This window comes from Ornithodoros turicata, chromosome 1, assembly GCF_037126465.1.
Source record: "Ornithodoros turicata isolate Travis chromosome 1, ASM3712646v1, whole genome shotgun sequence".
Taxonomy (NCBI): Eukaryota; Metazoa; Arthropoda; class Arachnida; order Ixodida; family Argasidae; genus Ornithodoros; species Ornithodoros turicata.
The window spans coordinates 87,439,034-87,461,282 of NC_088201.1; the positions used below are offsets into that span (position 1 = coordinate 87,439,034).

The 22,249-nt window shown below is 43.0% G+C and overlaps 1 long non-coding RNA gene across 1 annotated transcript in view; it reads left to right on the forward strand.

Annotated features, from left to right (window-relative positions):
* The first annotated feature begins 1,392 nt into the window (after positions 1-1,392).
* LOC135365882 (uncharacterized) overlaps positions 1,393-22,249 on the forward strand; it is a 43,583-nt gene continuing 22,726 nt past the window's right edge. Inside the window, exon 1 of the long non-coding RNA XR_010413983.1 lies at positions 1,393-1,812. This is a non-coding gene — a long non-coding RNA (uncharacterized LOC135365882). The remainder of the gene's footprint in view (positions 1,813-22,249) is intronic.

The window sequence follows — 22,249 nt, forward strand, 5'->3', positions numbered from 1 at the left end:
TCGCACGTTTTTCGTGGTGGTAGGTAGTCCTGCGGAATTATTAGAATCCCAGCGCAAGAGGGGCAGCACTCCCCTCCCTCTCGTATACCATCATCGCCTTTTCCCCCTCTCCTTGCTGTACCGAGTCTCCAACAGCTTGGTGGTGGTGGTGATGATGATGAAACTGCTTGCCGTAGTCAGCCACGCTCATGACTATCGCAGGGGGGGGGGGGGGGATCGTGCGTATTGGGCCTACTTCACAGGGAACTATGCCGACATTTGTCTTAAAGCATCTGAGAAAAACCCAGGGAAAACACCCAGACAGCACAGCCGGCGCCCGGAGTCGAACCCGGTTTCATTTCCGACTGCTTGACGGAGGAACAGCCAATACAGGGGTCAACAGCTTGAGCAGAGCCAGTTGTTCTGCAAACCGCAAATTCAAGTGATCGATTTTGGGGGTAAAATTTTGGTGGAGAAACCCTGTGATTTTGATTGAAATACTAGTGTGCTACAACCATAGGCTTCGGAATTCGTGACAAAAAATACTAACTGGTTCTCTAATTTGCAAATCCAGTAACAAGATGTTCGTGTCGAGTTGTCCCTTTTTGCGTGCACCGAGTTCTCGCTTTCCTCATGGCCAGTTAACAAAATTTGCTTGACTAATGCGTGACACGAATGCAGACTACCACAAAGGTGTTATACGCGTCACCCAAGCGTATTCGGATTTTCATGTAGCGCACCCTATTTTCAATAATTAAAATAACGGGTGTTCCCCTGAACTCCCTGTTCTTGTATCGCTCTGGAAAGTTACAAGTTTGTTTCTATACGCATATCTCAATATTTCCCGCTTAGCAACATTTGGCTCAATTTTCCTCTAGCGCATGTGCATTAGAGCTGCAGTCCAATGGAATCAAGATAAGTATCTCTACATGCTTCCAATTTTGTGAACTATATTTCAGTTTTCACAAACTCCATTCCATTCCAAATTCCGCGACTGCAGTGCTCAGATTACATAGCGTCATAGGTCACGTGTGCGTTGACGTTTGCTGTGACGTGGGCCAGGACCGGCCCAGGATGCATTGCGTTCGCCCAGCACGCTTTCGTCTACGGAGCAATACATTGGATGCCACCCCATTGGTTAAAGCCGAGGACCAAACATGGCAACCAGCCAAATTTGGCGGCCGCCTGAGGGACTTCCACCGGAGGTGACACCACCCTAAAGATGGAGTCGCGTATGTAGGCTCCCTACTTGTGTTGGATATATATGCTCCGTTATGTGGGTTACGCTAAACATTTTCTGCTCTTCACACAGTTCGTTCTTTGTGGACGCCTGATGTCTCCGACAAGCTACATCTTTGGAACACATCGACGACTGGAACGCCAACCATCCAACGCCGTCGTATGCGCCGCTGAGCATCCCATTTGGTGGAACCACGTCGCCGACTCAGGCAACAATGGATTTGTTTACCCTCCGCTTCCTCTTAAAAGCGCGGGAGTGTCTGAAGACGGCAGTGGGCATTGCAGCTCCGTTATGTGGGTTACGCTAAACCATTTTCTGCTCTTCACACAGTTCGTTCCTTTGTGGACGCCTGATGTCTCCGACAAGCTACATCTTAGGAACACATCGACGACTGGAACAACAACCCATCCAACGCCGTCGTATGCGCCAGCTGAGCATCCCATTTGGTGGAACCACGTCGCCGACTCAGGCAACAATGGATTTGTTTACCCTCCGCCTTCCTCTTAAAAAGCGCGGGAGTGTCTGAAGACGGCAGTGGGCATTGCAGCTCCGTTATGTGGGTTACGCTAAACCATTTTCTGCTCTTCACACAGGTGAGACCGTGTACCATTCCTTGCTAAAAAACTAGCAACAGATTACTTTTGGAGCTGCCTTGTCCACATGCTCTGTATCGTACGCTCAACGAGTGCCTCAGTGTTATTTACCAGCTACTCGTATGCCTGATTGCCCTTGTCTATGATTGTGTGCCACGTCTCCTTATATTGTCCGGCAATGTTGAACTTAACCCAGGTCCAAATACTAGGCAAGACCAGACAAAGCAAATTGACACGATTTTGGAGTTAGTACAAAACCTTAGCACACGATCTGGTTCGTTGGAATCCGGTCAGGCCCAGCTTCTAGCAACGGTACAGTCAGTACAAAAAACACAGACTGATGTGCTGGAGGCTGTTGCTTCAGTACAGAAAACGCAGGTCGATATCTCGTCTCAAATTTCAGAATTGAGTTCAAGGCTAACTGCTGTCGAGAACACGGCATCCTCTATACATACTATCCAAGACAAACTCTGTACACTACAGAAACAAAACATTCGCTTGTGGTCCCGGCTTGACGACCTTGAAGATCGCTCCAGGCGTGATAATCTGATCTTCCACGGGATTCCTGATAGCTCGTTGGAAACATGGATACAATCAGAAGAGAAGGTGCTTGCAGTGCTATCTGAAAAGCTCGGCCTTGCCGTCACAATTGACGCCTTTCAACGAGTGCATAGAATCGGTGCGTTCAAATCAGTTAAATCACATCCCATCATAGCAAAGTTCTCTTCTTACAAGACACGCGAGTTGGTTCTGCAGGCTAAGGCTAAGCTGAAGTCGACCGACATTTCAATATCCGAAGACTTCTGTGCGGCCACAAGACTTGCACGGAAAAAGTTAATAGAATATGGCAAGTCAATGGGAACACCTTTTAAGCTTAGGTATAATACATTGTTCGTGAACAATCATTCTTATCGTTATGATAGTCATAACAATTGTATCCAGGAGCTTCACGCTTTGACAACCACTTCGGGTCAGCCTGTTTCCAATACTCATAATCCTCCCCCAGTTGAAGGTAATCGTGTAGGCCAGTGCCCGTTGCTGCCTGACGGCGTAACTCTAAGCAAAGCACTGCATAGCATTCCTCTCATGCCAATATCTCTGTTGTTTACACTAATACTAGATCGTTGTTGAAGCATCGCGATGAACTTTCTTCTTTGATTGATTCATGTGATGCTGATTTCGTGTTTTTAACTGAAACGTGGCTGTCAGCCAAAGTGTCTAGTCATGAATTGTTTCTGTGTCACAAACGTTACAATGTATATCGTGCAGACAGAGGTCTTAGGGCAGGTGGGGGCGTACTTATAGCTGTTGCTGAAGGGATTGTATCCTCGATAATTAGCTTCCCCACAGACCTTGAAATGATATGGGTTTCTGTAACCCATAATTTCAAACGTATCTTACTTGGAGTGTGTTATCGTCCTCCATCTTCGGCCTCAACCTTTGTCAATGAGTTGCACGATGCGTTAAATGTCCTCGTGAATAGATTTCCCGGATGTCCTATGCTCTTAGTGGGTGACTTTAATTACCCGAATATTAACTGGCTTGATGTCGTGCCCCAGGCAGCTCAGTCGCCTGTGCAATTGAATGCATTTGTAAACATGTGTCACGATTTCAATCTTTATCAGCTTGTACACTGCCCGACAAGAATAACATCCACAAGTGCAAATATCATTGACCTTGTTCTGACATCTGCACCTGAACTTGTCACTAATTTATCTTGCATAGATGGGATTAGTGATCACTCCGTTATTCACTTCTTTATTAACATTCCAATACAAAAGCGCGTGTCAAGGATGAAGCCCATCAGGAATTACAACAGAGCTAACTTCACAGATATTAACAATGAGCTCAGTGTTTTCCTGGATACATTTATCACGGATTTCACTTCTCGCTCTGTTGAGCATAACTGGTCACTATTCAAAGCCAAAGCTTTAGAACTCATCAACAAACACATTCCTCTCGTATACATACATTCCAACTCAAAGCTTCCGTGGTACACCAGACATATTAAGCGACTCTGTAATAGGAAGAAGCGACTTTTCAAAGCGGCCAAAGCGTCCCAATGCGCCACCAAATGGAGTAGATATCATGAGACCGCTTCTCAGTACAAAAACGCCATTAAGGAAGCTAAGGCACACTTTTTTTTCCGTCTCATTGCCAGACATGCTTAAAAATAACTTGAAACAGTTCTGGAATACAGTTAATAACCATCAGCAGCGCAACTCCTGCATATCCTTAATCGACTCATCCGACGAGCCAATCCCTCCCCTTGAGTGTGCAGATGTGTTTAATAATGTTTTTTGTGGTGTGTTTTCTCACACTGCAATAACCGTCCTACCTCACATTCCTACTTCGAATCACGTTGTCATGGAACCCATTGCCATTGATCCCTATGGGATTAAAACGGTCATAGAGTCGTTAAGGCTGTCATCAAGTTCCGGTGCAGATGGTATCAATTCAAAGTTCCTAAAAAATACTTCTTGTTATTCTTCATTAATGTTATCTATGATTTACAAGCAGTCATTAGAAGATGGTTGTCTTCCGAGCGACTGGAAAACTGGAAAGGTAGTTCCCCTTCACAAATCCGGTGACAAACACTCCCCAGCCAATTATCGTCCAATATCTCTTACCAGCATCCCATGCAAAGTTCTTGAGCATGTCATATATTCCCACTTGGTACAGTTCCTCGAATCCAACTCTTTCTTTCATCATAGTCAACATGGATTTCGGAAATCATTTTCCTGCGAAACTCAACTGGTGTCATTCGTGCACGACTTAAGCTTTGTTCTTGACCAAGGGTCCCAGACCGACTGCATATTCCTTGACTTCTCGAAGGCATTTGATAAAGTATCGCACCGTCTCCTACTTCATAAACTCGGTGCACTCAACATTGATACTAACGTACTGTCCTGGCTGCATTGCTTCCTTTCTGATAGGAGCCAATACGTAACCATTAACGACGCTGATTCTTGTCTAGCTCCCGTACTCTCTGGTGTGCCCCAGGGTTCCGTGCTTGGTCCTCTCCTTTTCCTAATCTACATTAACGACCTGCCGCAGTGTATTTCGTCATCGTCTATTTGTCTATTCGCCGATGATTGTGTTCTATACAAAGAAATTTTACAGGAGTCTGATGCCCTGCTTCTTCAGTCTGATCTTAATAACATATTAACATGGTGCCACACTTGGAGCATGGAACTCAATATTAACAAATGTAAACACATGAGAATAACACGAGTCCGTGGACACTGCCAGTCGTACACTCTTGATAACTTTACATTAGATTTGGTTCTTTCCTACAAATACCTGGGCGTCTTCATCTCATCTGATTTGTCTTGGAAAGCACATGTCGAGTATGTTGTAAGCAACGCTAACCGTACTTTGGGTTATCTTAGGCGCACCTTTCATCAGGCACCTCAGCATCTGAAGTTATCCTTGTACACATCCATTGTCCGTCCGAAGCTTGAATATGCTGTTTCGGTCTGGGATCCAGGTTCATCAGTCCTTGTTCAGGCCATTGAAACCATTCAGAACAGGGCTGCCCGCTTCATATTTGGCAACTACCAACGCACAGCCAGCGTAACCTCCATGAAACGTAACCTGCAGCTTACTAACCTAGCTTCCAGACGAAAAATTTCCCGTCTGTGCTTGTTCCATAAAATTTACTACCATAACGATAGCTTGCGATCTCGCTTTATTTTTCCGCCCGCGTACATATCAAACCGCACTGACCATCGTCAAAAGGTCCACATTCCATCTTGTTCAACCAAGACTCACGCTGACTCATTTTTCTACCGTACTGCCGTCGACTGGAACAACCTCCCCGGTTCACTAACGTCAATCTCGCCCATTGCTCAGTTCAAAAGTGTCATTAGTGATTTTATTGCATTGTAATCATCTTCGTTGTTTTGACATCATTGTTATATTTTGTACTCAGTTTTGTTTGTTCGATTGTTTTTGCTTCTGTAACCCATTTATTCTAACTACCACTCCCCTCTGTAACGCGCAAGCCCTGAGGGTATTTAAATAAATAAATAAATAAATAAATAAATATGTGCGTGTGGGAGAAGGAATGTTGGAGAGAATGCGAAGAAAGTGAGTGCGTGTCCCGTTAGTTGAATGAGGAGGCATGTTGGTAAGTCGCTGGAAAGCAGATGCCAGCGTAGCATAATTGGTTAACGCACTTCACCGGCAGTCAAGAGGTGCGTAGTTCGAGTTCCGCCACTGTTCATGATTTTAAGCACATTGAGGCTTGTGTTGTGTTCGTTTGTTGCGTGTTCCAACCTCAGGACAGTTACTTTCCCTCGTGTTCTGCACATAACTGCACTGCATAACTTTTTATTGGCAAGATTTACGCGTACCAGCGTTCACAGTATAAATAAAGAAAGTCAAACGTTATTTAGTCAACTCAAAAATTTAAAATTCGGTGTAGATAAGACCGACTCATGTCAAATGAACCAGTGCAACAGTTGTCTAGGATGACGAAAGAGACAATTTTGTCGTCGGTTCTGCATTATTGCGGTCGCTAAAGGAGGCTTTGAACGTTCGAACGCTGAAGATTATAGAACCATTTCGATAATATATATACGTATATTGACAATGACTATTATGCCAACGTCACGTAAATAGCTCGCTCGACTGTCGAAATTGAAACTGCTGTCAGCATTCCACTTTGAAACCAAAACTTTACTTTCGCATTGTCATGTCAGACCTGGAGCCGTCGGTATCAGAAGCTGTTTCGCATTCGCTCGGTGAGCTTCGAAGTGCAAAGACGCGCGCCTAGCGATTAGCGTCTCATTGGCGTCGCACCCTGCATTTCAAAACTTGAAAACGTGCAAAAATGTAAGAACATCGTTTCGGAAGTGCTTTTTCGCAAGTGTTGTATTATGCATGTTACCTTGTCGTTCTTTTAGATTGTCGTTTGCAGGCTTCTCTTGAACGTGTACCAGTAAAGGTAGCCATAACACAGACAGTTTCGTGGCATGCACTTGTCTGTTTCTATTTCTGCTTATAGATATTCAGACACACATACTGTATGGCAAGCATTTAACAGCCTGTCACAGCTGGATCTCGGACGCTTTGTCAGCAAAACAAACTTTGCTGTGCAAGATGCATAAAGAGTACCCAAGCAAGTGTTGGTTCCAGGTGAGGTTGCCGAGGAACCAAGCAGCTGACTGGGTCAAGTGCACGAAATCATAACGCACAACATAGGAGCATCCATACGCGCCGACTGCGGGGGGAGGGGGGCTTGGTGACCTGAGCCCCCCCTCCCCACCGGAACTTTCCCAGGGGAGCCAGGCCCCCTCCGGGAAGTCTACTCAGCTGACACTAAAGATGAAAGTTTCGAGGGATATCCTGTACATTGCGTGTTTCATGCGAGTGATCATGAAAATCCTGTAAAAATTTGCCTCACAACGTCGCAACACGGAATTCCCGACATCCTGTCCGACCTCTGTATATGAAAGGGGGAGGGGGGGTGATGTTGTGCCCCGGCCCCCTTCGGCAGATTGAAAACTCTCCGCCTATGGGAGCATCGGAAAAGGAAAGAAGGAATCCTGGTGTTTGCAACCGAGAGCACAAATACTAGAAATGTCCCAAATCAAAGGCACTAGAAAATACCAGAATCTTTCTGGTGTCTCTTCCAAAAGGGACACCTAAGCCTCGCAACGCCTCGCACACGATGCCGCTCGCCACGAGTGTGTTTCTCCGTGTGAATGTGATTGTCACTGGTAACAATGTAAGAGAGAACGTGTTGAGGGTGAGCGCGTGTCCCAGTATTCCCTAGCGTGGCTTCTTATGTTGGTGAAAAGGTAGTTTGCGTAACTAGTAGCATCTCTCACCGGAAAACGGAGGGGGCAGTTTTGAGTCCCACTGCTGGTGCATTTTTATGTGTCTGCCATTGTTTAAAGGAGCGTGAAGGGCACCTCGGATATACAGGGTGGCCCAAGATAAAGTTCGGGGATTGCAATGACGATAACACAAAGAATACGGCCTTTCGGGAGCTGAACTATGAATCGGACGACGTATCATGCACTAACATTTCATGTCAAGTACAGTCACTCCGTTCAAACTTCCGTGAAGAATTCGTGAAAAAACAAACAAACAAACAACAACAACAAAGAAAAACAAAATAAAACGCCAGCTCCTTAATATTTTCTATGGCCCTTATCTGTTTCCGTTACCTCCGCTAGATGACGCCACAGTCTGAAGCGGCGTTGCGGACGGCATTTCAACATTGAAAGCAACTAAGTGTGTCGAACTCGATGACACAGCTGCATAAAGCAAATTTGTAAGTAGAAAAAAAAAAGTATGATTGCAATACGTAACGTGAAACCAGGCTCCAACATCTCCCCATAGAGCCCATAGTTTGAGATAATTGACACAAAACTGGGCAGACGACCAATGGGATTACGACATTGTATACATAGCCAGTCAGCCAATCAGGAGCCTCAATGTTTTGCTGGCCTTTCGACTGGTCCTGGCTACCATCGATTTCTACTGGATTTCACGCCTGCCGCCGTTATTTGGTATTTAAAATAACTCGAGCGACTTCTGGCTAAAAGAAGCATTTATTTGACACAAAGCACTGATTCAAAGATCCGATACATGGGTACACTGTTCATACAAAGCCCACCGCGTTGCTGGCACACTGTAACCAAGTTGGGACTTGAAGCTAAAAGAACACACCGTTCCTCCCTAATACCGAGCCAGTCTCATGAGTGCGTACCATTTCATGATGGTCGTCTTCTTGCGCTGCATATAGTGCATCATACGTTACAGCGAAGCAGAAAGCGCTTGTATGGCACGTAATGCTGTCTGTTGTCAGTCCTGGAGATCCGACGGCGCCCGAACGTGTTCTTTACGCTCCAACTCATGACAGCATTCCAGTTTCGCAGTTCATAGGCTGTTCGTGGCATGATAGTTATGTCAAGAAAGAGCACAGCACGAGTAGAATCACTGTGACACACGAATAAACCCGCGAACATATTTCTAGAAACTGTACTGTCGATTGACACCACCAGAACACGGAACATAGGAGACCGCCGTGTGGCCGTGCAATTTCGAAACTATGCTGGAACCGCTGAAACGGCCGAGACGATGCACGCACATGCGTGCGTACAAAATGCGATTTCAAAACATTGTCTATCAAACGCAACGCGCACAGCCGCCCGGCCAATGGGCTTGCGACGAGGTGTGTGGGCGCAGTGGCGCAGGTGAAATAGGAAAATGAAGGCAACCAGCAAGCAATCACTGAAGCAGACGATTCTGTCTTCTAGCAATCGTCTGCAAACCTCTTCGAGTTATTCGACGTGCACTTGTTTTCATCCTATCGTTAACCGTTTTCTCAATGTTCATTCATCTGCTGTCAGAACCTGTATGTACCGCGTTTCCACTTTATTCACATTGCGTACAATACGCCAACTAGCTGTACAGGAGCGCACAGACATAGTGCTCTGGTATACGGAGCTAAGAAGTGTCGCACTCATGCAATGAAAATTCAGAGCGAATTGCAACCGCCTTGCGCCGTCAGAACACCCCATAGAAAAATAAAAAAAAACGAAGGCAAAGTGATTCACCGACGAAGGTTCTGCCAAGAACAAGACGCACGGTTACCCGAAAAGCAAACCGACAGACGAACTCGTCAACGCTGTATTGGGCACGTTCGAAGACCGTCCTGGCATGTCCACAACCAGCGCCGCGCGACTGTTCGGCGTCGGAAATGTAGAAAGGACTCTCAAAGACAGTTCCTTCTTTCCATATAAACTTCAAGGGCTTCACGAACTGGGGTGAGGAGACTGCGATCGCCGTGTGCAGTTCTGCTGTGGTGGGCTGCGGCGCATCGCTGACAGCCCAGCTCACTTAGAGTTAATTTTGTTTAACGCCAAGGCGAACTTCCATCTCAAAGGCTACGTAAATCGCCATAAGTACCGATATTGGTCCGCGAACAACCCAGATTGGGCGTTACAATGCCATCTGCAGTCCCCAAAGGTCGTTGTGTGGGGCGGGTTGTGGATGCAAGGGGTTGTTGGTCCCTTTTCAGTGGCACCGTGACTGGCGAAAGCTACCTTGCCATGCTCCAGTATGAGTTCTTGCCAGAACTCGAAGCACTGCACATACAGAAAGAAGTCTGCATATTCATGCAAGATGAGGCACCTCCACACTGGCGTCACCACCCCGATCACCAGGCCTTACCCCATGTGACTTCTTCCTTTGGGGTTACGTCAAAGATGAGGTGTACCGCGGGACTATCAACACGGTAGGAGATATCAAGCACAGAATTGAGCAAGCGAGTAGTACTAGGAAGAGACTGGTAACCGAAGATACTGGTGACCATCGGTCCCCACCACTCTAGATAGGAAGGTATTTGGAGCAAGATCGTTCGCGCCAAGGAGGAGCACGCACCAAGACCGCCCCGCGCGTTTCGCGGCCGCGCGTCGCGTAGAGAGGGGTTTCCTTCTCACATTCGAGCATGCATGAACATGCAAAGTACATAACCACCAACCAAAATGTTATTGCCCGCCCATCTTATTCCCTCTCCGGCCCAGTTCCACATACAATACATCCTGAGTGAGGAAGTCCACTCCATGGAAGAGTGTTTCATCTCCCCATGCTTCCCCTTAACATAGCGTACTTTCCTTCTCGCGTCCAGACATGCAAGCAACAGACATACACATTTGTACAAGTGAAAATATTTTATTAATCTAAAGTACTAGCAATCAGCATAGAGAGGTGTAAAGTTGAAACGAACAATTTCTGCAGGCAACATTCACATCCTACACACACACACACACACTACAAATTTTACGATATTGTAATATCTGCAGTTAAACCAATTTAATATCAAATGGATAGATTGGATAACTCGAGCGCGCAGACAATCGCTTCCCCAGAACAGATAATATTTATTAAAGAACATTCAGGAACACAACTTTTAATTAAGGAAGAGATTCTTAGTCCATACAACAATAATTAAAATTAAAATTTCTACCATAACAAGTCTGAGCTTCTTGTATGTGACCTCCATCTTCATGTTGTAAATCAACATAAAAAAATCATACATGTAAATAATTAATTATTCCATGCTCAAATCATTTCAATGCTATTAAATACGAGTCATTTCGATTGAAGAGCACAGCAGGGGGACACACCGCACCATCCAGGAAAGCACTAATTAAACAAACAATAGTTAACACGGTCGGAGGGACATCATTAGCACAACTTTTAATTAAAGAATCTTTAACTTCGAAGCTTGCTATCAATACGACCTGAGCTAGGACGAATGCCGAGTAACGCGAACTATATAGGGAGGACAATTTTCATTGATATGAAAGAAATACAGCCCGCACTTTCTTGTGCATTCAGAATCATTACATGTACACACATTACATACAATTCCGACTCACATTTACGCACTTTTGCCGAACATTTCCATGAGAAGAACACAGTGACACACACACGCACACACACAAGCTCAGATAAACTTAGTAATACCTGACCCCAGTCCGCTAGAACCGGTTTCACCTCTCCTTTCACACATCCCTCTTTCACTCTTTCCTCGAAACGCGCGGGAGATCTCCCTCAACCCCAATCGACGATTCCATCCCAAAGTCAAAATACATATTGGGTGACATCATCATTAGAGTGAAGGATGATATCAAACCACAAGTAACACCATAAATGCAACGACTGATCTTGCTGTTATATGAAGGCGATATTTTTTTTATTATCCTAATTGAACAATATACAATGATCACAAATACTCTATATGTAAGCATCTTCAGGGTGGCCAATTCGAATTTTGTTGTAACTCACACCCCCGTTTTGTTTGTTTGTTTGTTTATCAGATCACCATCACAAATAGGTGTAAGAAAATAATAATTAACTACTTATAGCTACCAAATACGAATCTCCCAAGTGAAGAGCAAAACGCAGGAACATGTGGATAGTTGGAGAAGTAGAATCAGACACACGATCACAGCAACAATTATCATTAGTCAACACTACAAATATTATGCTAAAAAGAGGAGCACAAGTTAAGAACATGTATATAGATGGAGAAAGTATGGAGGAGTAAAATCAGACACACAGAATATTAGCAACAATTAGCAATAGTCAATGCTTAAAGAATTAATAATAATTATCTACGTATATCAATCGAAGGCTACCAAATACGAATCTATCAAGTGAAGAGAAAAAACAGGAACATATAGACAGATGGAGGATTTATATCAAACACGCAGAATCGTAGCAACCATTATCGTTTGTCATTGCTTGGAGGAATAATAATTCTCAACGTATATTAATCGAAAGCTACCAAATACGAATCTGTCAAGTGAAGAGCAAAACACAGGAACATGTAGATAGTCTGGAGGAGTAGAATCAAACACACAGAATCGTGGCAACAATTATCAATAGTCAATGTTAGAAATAACATGCTAACAGGGGAACATCGAATAATCATTAAAGGGATAGAATCACGGCGAGCAGTCATAGAGGTAATTAAAACAATCAATAGTCAATGCTAAAAACTGTCAGAGGGATATTATTAACACAACTTTTAATTAAAGAAGAATTAACTTTTATGCACGCTGTCATTGCGACCTGACCTAGGGCAAACACGAAGCAACACGAATTTCTATAGCAGGACAGTGTTCATCAATCTGAAAGAGGCTACAAAGCCTACATTCTTTTGCATTCGGGATCATTACATGTGCACAGATTAAACGCAATTTTGACTCACGCATTCTCGGATTTTGTTGAATATTTCCATGAGAAGGACAAAATAGCATACACACAGAGACAAGTTCACTGTCCCCCAGTCCCTACAGAACCGGTTTCCCCCGTCTTTTCATTTGTCCCTCTCCATTCTTTTCTGGAAACCTACGGGAGACGTCCCCCACCGCAACCTACGGTTTCCCCATGGCCGAAATTCCTATTGCATGGCAAAGCAGTGGACTGAAGGATGATATCAACGCACAAGTAACGTCATAGATTTTTTAACAATACGATGGTAAAAGCAAACGACGTGCTTTAATTGAACGTAGAATCCCCAAGTGAAGAAGTTATAACACAAAGTAAACATCACCGCTTTTCTTTGCTTTTTCTCTCTGTAGCATTCATTATCACTACAGATTTTAAATATACTCATACCGTTTTTTTTAACGTTATGGATAAACAACCGCTTCACATGTATCGAATCATTATTCTCTCCCTTAATCAGGAGCATAAATTTGAAAATGAAAGAACATATGATAATACATCTATAAGCTTACTTTTATTTTTTTGAGCAGTTTCATGGCTTCGAAGACTATTTCAAGACAACTGCCAAAATAGTCCAATGCATAATTGAAAGAATGCATAATTGAAAGAATGAGCATGACCTCATTTATCAACATATAATGTAAGGATCACTGTCCCAAATTTACATCACATGATACAAATGCAACGAAAGCAGGTAAAATGAGAACAACGAACATGACCATTTAGTGATGGGAAGCTCTTTTTTGTATACTTAGACAGTCATAAACAGCCTATGTCAGGAACTGATTTTCTGGCGGTGAAATGGCAAACCATATGCATATCTAAGCAACAAACATGTATTTTTCATTGACCTACAAGAACGAGCTGGGCTGGAAATATTCCTACAAAGCCCACGAGTTCTCTCATGTATTCCTCGCTGCATGCAAGCAACCTTTTCTCAGTTGTGAGGAGGCACAGACAAAACCTTTCTAGTTGGCTACAACACAATTGACCATAAACTCCCCATCCCGTCAACAATAGAACGTGGAGATGTACGGTCTTTTTACGACTTCAAACGCCCCAAGGATGGAAGTAATTGATGGTGGGGGAGAATCGGTATACAGGATGACGATAAAATTCTCTCCACACACACCTCAAACCAACGCTTTTTCTTCTTTACACATTACTATCATGTTTCAAACTTAACAAAAAAACTCAATCGAAAATATTTTTGAGTGTCAAAACAGACCAACCAATGCTATATGAGGAAGAACTGTTTACATCAGCATATGGAATGAACAAGACAAGCAGGACGAGCGAAAGCTTTGTGAAGCTTCTAAAGCAACTGTGAAAATAAACAATTCCACAGCTGAGAAAAAAGAACGAGTGTAGATTTTCTCTATACATCGCACGCCAATGAATGTTCAACTGGAATCTTGTAAACTACTCCACTTCTTTGCCAATCAACCAAACGAATTTGATTACATTAGAAGGAGAACACATAATTATTAATCATCTTTTCCAAATCGTACGGAGATTCATAGAGATGCTCCCCAAATGCCACAGTCGAGGCCTCTGTTGGAATCAGCGCGCAGACGAAATAGTGTTCTCACATATATTTCTTGTAAACTCCTCTAACTTTGCCCATCATCCAAATGAATTTGATTTCATTAGAAGGAGACAATGTAGTAATTTTAGACAAGCACCCAGAATGTCACACTGACATAGAATTTTGTCGATAACCGACGATATGATTAAGAAGAAGCTTGATTAAGAAGGTATGATTAAACAGAAGCAAACTTGAAGAGGCAACTGCATTGGAATGATGTGCGTTCGTGAAGACGATGACGAAGTCGTTTCAGGAGACAAGCAACACAGTCGGGATACCGCGTTGGGCTTGCGATTGCGCGTTTGTGGGGGGGCTTGGATGCGTCGTGCGTGACTCGCACATGTTGCCACATGGGTGCCCGGCATTGCGCATCGGGGATTCGGGCGCATCGCTGAAACCGTGAGTGTTGCTTTGAAATCGCTTTCTTCATCGTCGGAGATACGTCTTCACGAACGCACATCATTCCAATGCAGTTGCCTCTTCAAGTTTGCTTCTGTTTAATCATATCTTCTTAATCAAGCTTCTTCTTGATCATATCGTCGGTTATCGACAAAATTCTATGTCAGTGTGACCTTCGTGTCCTCTTGTCGTGTCCTCGTATCAGTCACATGACTAAAGCTTGTATATTGCTAAAATCGCACTCTTCGTAAATGTATTCGTAACCTGGAACACAGGTTTTCCATTTTTTTTAATAATAATAATAACTGGGGGTTTACGTTGCGAGACAATTGAGATGCAAAGGCCTTTTGTGATTACACATCCTTTGACATGCTCACCATATTGAAATGATTGTCATGAATGAGATTGCATGTCGACCATGAAATCACTTTTTCCGTCCGCTATATTGTTGTTGCTTTCAGACATCCAGATTACATACTGTTGCAAGTTTTCGCACACAAAAAAAGTGAGAATGTTCTAATGTCAACACTAGATTACTAGGATGAAAAATGCCTTAACGACAATGTTAACATGTGACAATAGTTTTGTGTAGGAACACTATTCCCGTTTGTGGCGCATTATGATCTTTGTTGTCAATGCGCCATTAAACTCCAATCATCATCATCACACTATTCCCTCTGAATGCTAATTTTCTAAAAGTGAAGAAAAAAGAAAACGGATTCAATTGCAGTATTTAGGGTATTTATGTGTATCTGCATACTATTTTGAATTTGAAAGACCATTATAGATGATAATCATCTATTTTCACGAGTTCTAAATTAAGCCATTCTGGGTGCTTGTCTAAAATTACTACATTGTCTCCTTCTAATGAAATCAAATTCATTTGGATGATGGGCAAAGTTAGAGCAGTTTACAAGAAATATATGTGAGAACACTATTTCGTCTGCGCGCTGATTCCAACAGAGGCCTCGACTGTGGCATTTGGGGAGCATCTCTATGAATCTCCGTACGATTTGGAAAAGATGATTAATAATTATGTGTTCTCCTTCTAATGTAATCAAATTCGTTTGGTTGATTGGCAAAGAAGTGGAGTAGTTTACAAGATTCCAGTTGAACATTCATTGACATGCGATGTATAGAGGAAATAATCTACACTCGTTCTTTTTTCTCAGCTGTGGAATTGTTTATTTTCACAGTTGCTTTAGAAGCTTCACAAAGCTTTCGCTCGTCCTGCTTGCCTTGTTGATTCCATATGCTGATGTAAACAGTTCTTCCTCATATAGCATTGGTTGGTCTGTTTTGACACTCAAAAATATTTTCGATTGAGTTTTTTTGTTAAGTTTGAAACATGATAGTAATGTGTAAAGAAGAAAAAGCGTTGGTTTGAGGTGTGTGTGGAGAGAATTTTATCGTCATCCTGTGTACCGATTCTCCCCCACCATCAATTACTTCCATCCTTGGGGCGTTTGAAGTCGTAAAAAGACCGTACATCTCCACGTTCTATTGTTGACGGGATGGGGAGCTTATGGTCAATTGTGTTGTAGCCAACTAGAAAGGTTTTGTCTGTGCCTCCTCACAACTGAGAAAAGGTTGCTTGCATGTAGCGAGGAATACATGAGAGAACTCGTGGGCTTTGTAGGAATATTTCCAGCCCAGCTCGTTCTTGTAGGTCAATGAAAAATACATGTTTGTTGCTTAGATATGCATATGTTTTGTCATTTCACCGCCAGAAAATCAGTTCCTGACATAGGCTGTTTATGACTGTCTAAGTATACAAAAAAGAGCTTCCCATCACTAAATGGTCATGTTCGTTGTTCTCATTTTACCTGCTTTCGTTGCATTTGTATCATGTGATGTAAATTTGGGACAGTGATCCTTACATTATATGTTGATAAATGAGGTCATGCTCATTCTTTCGATTATGCATTGGACTATTTTGGCAGTTGTCTTGAAATAGTCTTCGAAGCCATGAAACTGCTCAAAAAAATAAAAGTAAGCTTATAGATGTATTATCATATGTTCTTTCATTTTCAAATTTATGCTCCTGATTAAGGGAGAGAATAATGATTCGATACATGTGAAGCGGTTGTTTATCCATAACGTTAAAAAAAACGGTATGAGTATATTTAAAATCTGTAGTGATAATGAATGCTACAGAGAGAAAAAGCAAAGAAAAGCGGTGATGTTTACTTTGTGTTATAACTTCTTCACTTGGGGATTCTACGTTCAATTAAAGCACGTCGTTTGCTTTTACCATCGTATTGTTAAAAAATCTATGACGTTACTTGTGCGTTGATATCATCCTTCAGTCCACTGCTTTGCCATGCAATAGGAATTTCGGCCATGGGGAAACCGTAGGTTGCGGTGGGGGACGTCTCCCGTAGGTTTCCAGAAAAGAATGGAGAGGGACAAATGAAAAGACGGGGGAAACCGGTTCTGTAGGGACTGGGGGACAGTGAACTTGTCTCTGTGTGTATGCTATTTTGTCCTTCTCATGGAAATATTCAACAAAATCCGAGAATGCGTGAGTCAAAATTGCGTTTAATCTGTGCACATGTAATGATCCCGAATGCAAAAGAATGTAGGCTTTGTAGCCTCTTTCAGATTGATGAACACTGTCCTGCTATAGAAATTCGTGTTGCTTCGTGTTTGCCCTAGGTCAGGTCGCAATGACAGCGTGCATAAAAGTTAATTCTTCTTTAATTAAAAGTTGTGTTAATAATATCCCTCTGGCAGTTTTTAGCATTGACTATTGATTGTTTTAATTACCTCTATGACTGCTCGCCGCGATTCTATCCCTTTAATGATTATTCGATGTTCCCCTGTTAGCATGTTATTTCTAACATTGACTATTGATAATTGTTGCTACGATTCTGTGTGTTTGATTCTACTCCTCCAGACTATCTACATGTTCCTGTGTTTTGCTCTTCACTTGACAGATTCGTATTTGGTAGCTTTCGATTAATATACGTTGAGAATTATTATTCCTCCAAGCAATGACAAACGATAATGGTTGCTACGATTCTGCGTGTTTGATATAAATCCTCCATCTGTCTATATGTTCCTGTTTTTTCTCTTCACTTGATAGATTCGTATTTGGTAGCCTTCGATTGATATACGTAGATAATTATTATTAATTCTTTAAGCATTGACTATTGCTAATTGTTGCTAATATTCTGTGTGTCTGATTTTACTCCTCCATACTTTCTCCATCTATATACATGTTCTTAACTTGTGCTCTTCTTTTTAGCATAATATTTGTAGTGTTGACTAATGATAATTGTTGCTGTGATCGTGTGTCTGATTCTACTTCTCCAACTATCCACATGTTCCTGCGTTTTGCTCTTCACTTGGGAGATTCGTATTTGGTAGCTATAAGTAGTTAATTATTATTTTCTTACACCTATTTGTGATGGTGATCTGATAAACAAACAAACAAACAAAACGGGGGTGTGAGTTACAACAAAATTCGAATTGGCCACCCTGAAGATGCTTACATATAGAGTATTTGTGATCATTGTATATTGTTCAATTAGGATAATAAAAAAATATCGCCTTCATATAACAGCAAGATCAGTCGTTGCATTTATGGTGTTACTTGTGGTTTGATATCATCCTTCACTCTAATGATGATGTCACCCAATATGTATTTTGACTTTGGGATGGAATCGTCGATTGGGGTTGAGGGAGATCTCCCGCGCGTTTCGAGGAAAGAGTGAAAGAGGGATGTGTGAAAGGAGAGGTGAAACCGGTTCTAGCGGACTGGGGTCAGGTATTAAGTTTATCTGAGCTTGTGTGTGTGCGTGTGTGTGTCACTGTGTTCTTCTCATGGAAATGTTCGACAAAAGTGCGTAAATGTGAGTCGGAATTGTATGTAATGTGTGTACATGTAATGATTCTGAATGCACAAGAAAGTGCGGGCTGTATTTCTTTCATATCAATGAAAATTGTTCTCCCTATATAGTTCGCGTTACTCGGCATTCGTCCTAGCTCAGGTCGTATTGATAGCAAGCTTCGAAGTTAAAGATTCTTTAATTAAAAGTTGTGCTAATGATGTCCCTCCGACCGTGTTAACTATTGTTTGTTTAATTAGTGCTTTCCTGGATGGTGCGGTGTGTCCCCCCTGTTGTGCTCTTCAATCGAAATGACTCGTATTTAATAGCATTGAAATGATTTGAGCATGGAATAATTAATTATTTACATGTATGATTTTTTTATGTTGATTTACAACACGAAGATGGACGTCACATAGAAGAAGCTCAGACTTGTTATGGTAGAAATTTTAATTTTAATTATTGTTGTATGGACTAAGAATCTCTTCCTTAATTAAAAGTTGTGTTCCTGAATGTTCTTTAATAAATATTATCTGCTCTGGGGAAGCGATTGTCTGCGCACTCGAGTTATCCAATCTATCCATTTGATATTAAATTGGTTTAACTGCAGATATTACAATATCATAAAATTTGTAGTGTGTGTGTGTGTGTGTAGGATGTGAATGTTGCCTGCAGAAATTGTTCGTTTCAACTTTACACCTCTCTATGCTGATTGCTAGTACTTTAGATTAATAAAATATTTTCACTTGTACAAATGTGTATGTCTGTTGCTTGCACGTCTGGACGCGAGAAGGAAAGTACGCTATGTTAAGGGGAAGCATGGGGAAATGAAACACTCTTCCTCACTCAGGATGTATTGTATGTGGAACTGGGCCGGAGGGGGAATAAGATGGCGGGCAATAACATTTTGGTTGGTGGTTATGTACTTTGCATGTTCATGCATGCTCGAATGTGAGAAGGAAACCCCTCTCTACGCGACGTGCGGCCGCGAAACGCGCGGGGCGGTCTTGGTGCGTGCTCCTCCTTGGCGCGAACGATCTTGCTCCAAATACCTTTCTATCTAGAGAGGTGGGGACCGATGGTCACCAGTATCTTCGGTTACCAGTCTCTTCCTAGTACTACTACTCAAGCGTTTCTCTCCATTTATGTTGGCATGCGAGAGCGCGTACTGAAGATGTACGAACGAAGACTTCGTCGCTGCATCAGTCTTCGCGGGGCGCAGGCTGGGGCATACCGACTTTCATGAACGACTAGAAGTTTCTATTTCGAAAACTCCCTTTTCTGAGCCGACCATGTCATGCCACGGAGACAAGACGTCTCTAGAAAAACCACGACATCACGTTTTCCCTTTGTTCTCTACGTAGTTTGAATGCCGTCCGCAACGCACCTTCCGACAGTGGTGCCATCTAGCGGAAGGAACAGAAACAGTTAAGGACCATAGAAAATGTCAGAGATCTGGCGATTTTTTATTATCACTATTTATTTACAATAAGTTTAACAGAGTGACTCTACTGACATAAAATTTTAGTGCATGATACGCCGTCCGATGCATAGTTCAGCTCCCGAAAGGCCATATACATTGCGTTATTGTCATTACAAACCCCGAACTTTATCTTGGACAACCTTGTATATACATTACCACGTCATATGAATATACTACCTTCACAAACTGTCACGCCCAATATTTCCTTTGGGATGCGCGTATTTCCCGAGAAAGATAGTTTACAAGAATGCGTGCAGCGGCGGAAAACTCTCCCATTTCTTTAAAAGCGATAAAACCCCCGTACCGGGAAACAAGTCAAAAGACGACACAACACACAGGCACAGTGTGTGTGCCTGTGTGTTGTGTCGTCTTTTGACTTGTTCCCCGGCACGCGGGTTTTATCGCTTTTAAAGTATGCTACACCGAACAGCCCAATTTTTAACCATTTTCTCCCATTTCCCTTGCCGTGTTGTGACGACCAACTCATCCGAAATATTTTATTGGGTGTCGAGAATCGCCTGCTACAATACGGGAGCAAGACGAGCGGTCGACTACCCTGTGTCAGACGCAAGAAGCGCGAGGGAAAAATGCTCACTCCTCGCTATTGGCGGGATGAGATGACGTCACAGACTGACAGCCGAGGGAAGGAGCTTTTCTGACCCACGGGATTGAAAGCTCTTTCGCACACCAGTATTGAGCGTTGGATCGTATATTTTGTGTGGTGGTGGTGGTGGTGAAAGAGCTCGCCGTTGTCTGCCTCACAAAGGTGGGCAACGTCACGACTAACGCCCTGGGGGAATGTGCGTTCTGGACCGACTTCTAAGAGAACTGTGCCGACATACATCTGAAAGCGTCTGAGGAAAACCCAGGATATTTTGTGTGATATGTGTCACACGGTTTGCAATTCCAATCACTACTCCCCCTGGCATATTTTTTAGGTCTTCCATGCTCCTTTAAGATAGTGACCTGTGAGAACGACACACACCGCCACTATGCGCGGGATACTGAACCAGTCTCCGTTGAACCAGTATTCGCTAGAACGCTCTGCTTTGTAGTTTCTGCTATAGTTTCCTTTAACATAATTAGCACAAACAAACCTTTCCCCTCTCCCCAAAATGTAACTCGCTAAAATGTGATCATATCCCACCTTAATGACATAAAGCGCGGCTCGCTCGAAGATTGCGGAACCTCTCAGAAATCAAGACGCGAAAAAGTATTGCTGGTTTACACGTTACACATATATGTGGTCAGTCGACACTTTAAATCCCGTTGATTTTAAATGGCCACGACGCCATTTACATTTGCAACAAACCCCCATGGTGTCTGCTTTGCACTGCGGCTACAGGGCAGGCTGAGTCAATTTCACGTGCATGCACTTGATACAACTGTCGCAGTTGATTAACATATGCATGTTGGACTGACGAACAGCACGAGAATCTGTGGCCCAGGTCTTATTCGTAAGCACTGTTCAAGCCGAATGTAGATGACGCAACACAGCCCTACGCATTGACAGCACGGTTTTCCGTGACAAATTGCTACTTACGTTGTATTTTAATTTTGTTGAATATCGGTTGTATTGAATAATTATGTTGAATATATATTATTCAGTGGGGTACACTCCATGAGGGGACATTAAAGTAGCAGTAAAATTGCATTTGCGCCGAAACCCAGCTACCAAGTACCCCACAGGCTTAAAATGGAACTTGACGCCATACCACGCTGAAGGCTACCCATTGCACGCAATGATACCTTTACCACTTCTAATTCGCGGAGAGCGGGGGCACTCAGGTGTCTCCTGCTGCAACGGAGGTCAGCCGTCCAACTGGCCAAAAAGAAGCAGCCACGGCTTTTTCGAAAGCCGATGGTCTGCAGTCGATTTGGGACGGAGGCGTGACAGCTCCCTCCCAGAAAGGTACTCAAAGCATGGAGGTTGATGATGACGACAGAATGTCGCAAAAGTCATGATCAAGCCTCCCTGAAATGCACCCAAAAGAAAAACGAGAAAAAGGCAGAGGAAGAGATATAAAGACAGGTGAACCACAGAAGCCACCCCTGCGAAGGGTGCAACCCCCTAAATGAAACAAGTGTTACTTAGTCGGCATAACCAACTGCTGCGCTTCATTTTCTTTCTTCTTGGAATAAGCGCGACTATGAACCACTTCCTCCAATGGAATTGCCGTGGTTTGTTCTCAAACCTAGATGACGTAAATGATCTTTTCGATACCTATAATGCAGCATGCTTTTGTCTACAGGAAACTTATTTGAATACTACCTCTCCAACTCCTTTACGTAGACACAACATATTCCGAAAGGATCGAAATGACACGAATCGTTCATCTGGAGGTGTGGCGATTGTCACACGAGCGTCTATTCCAG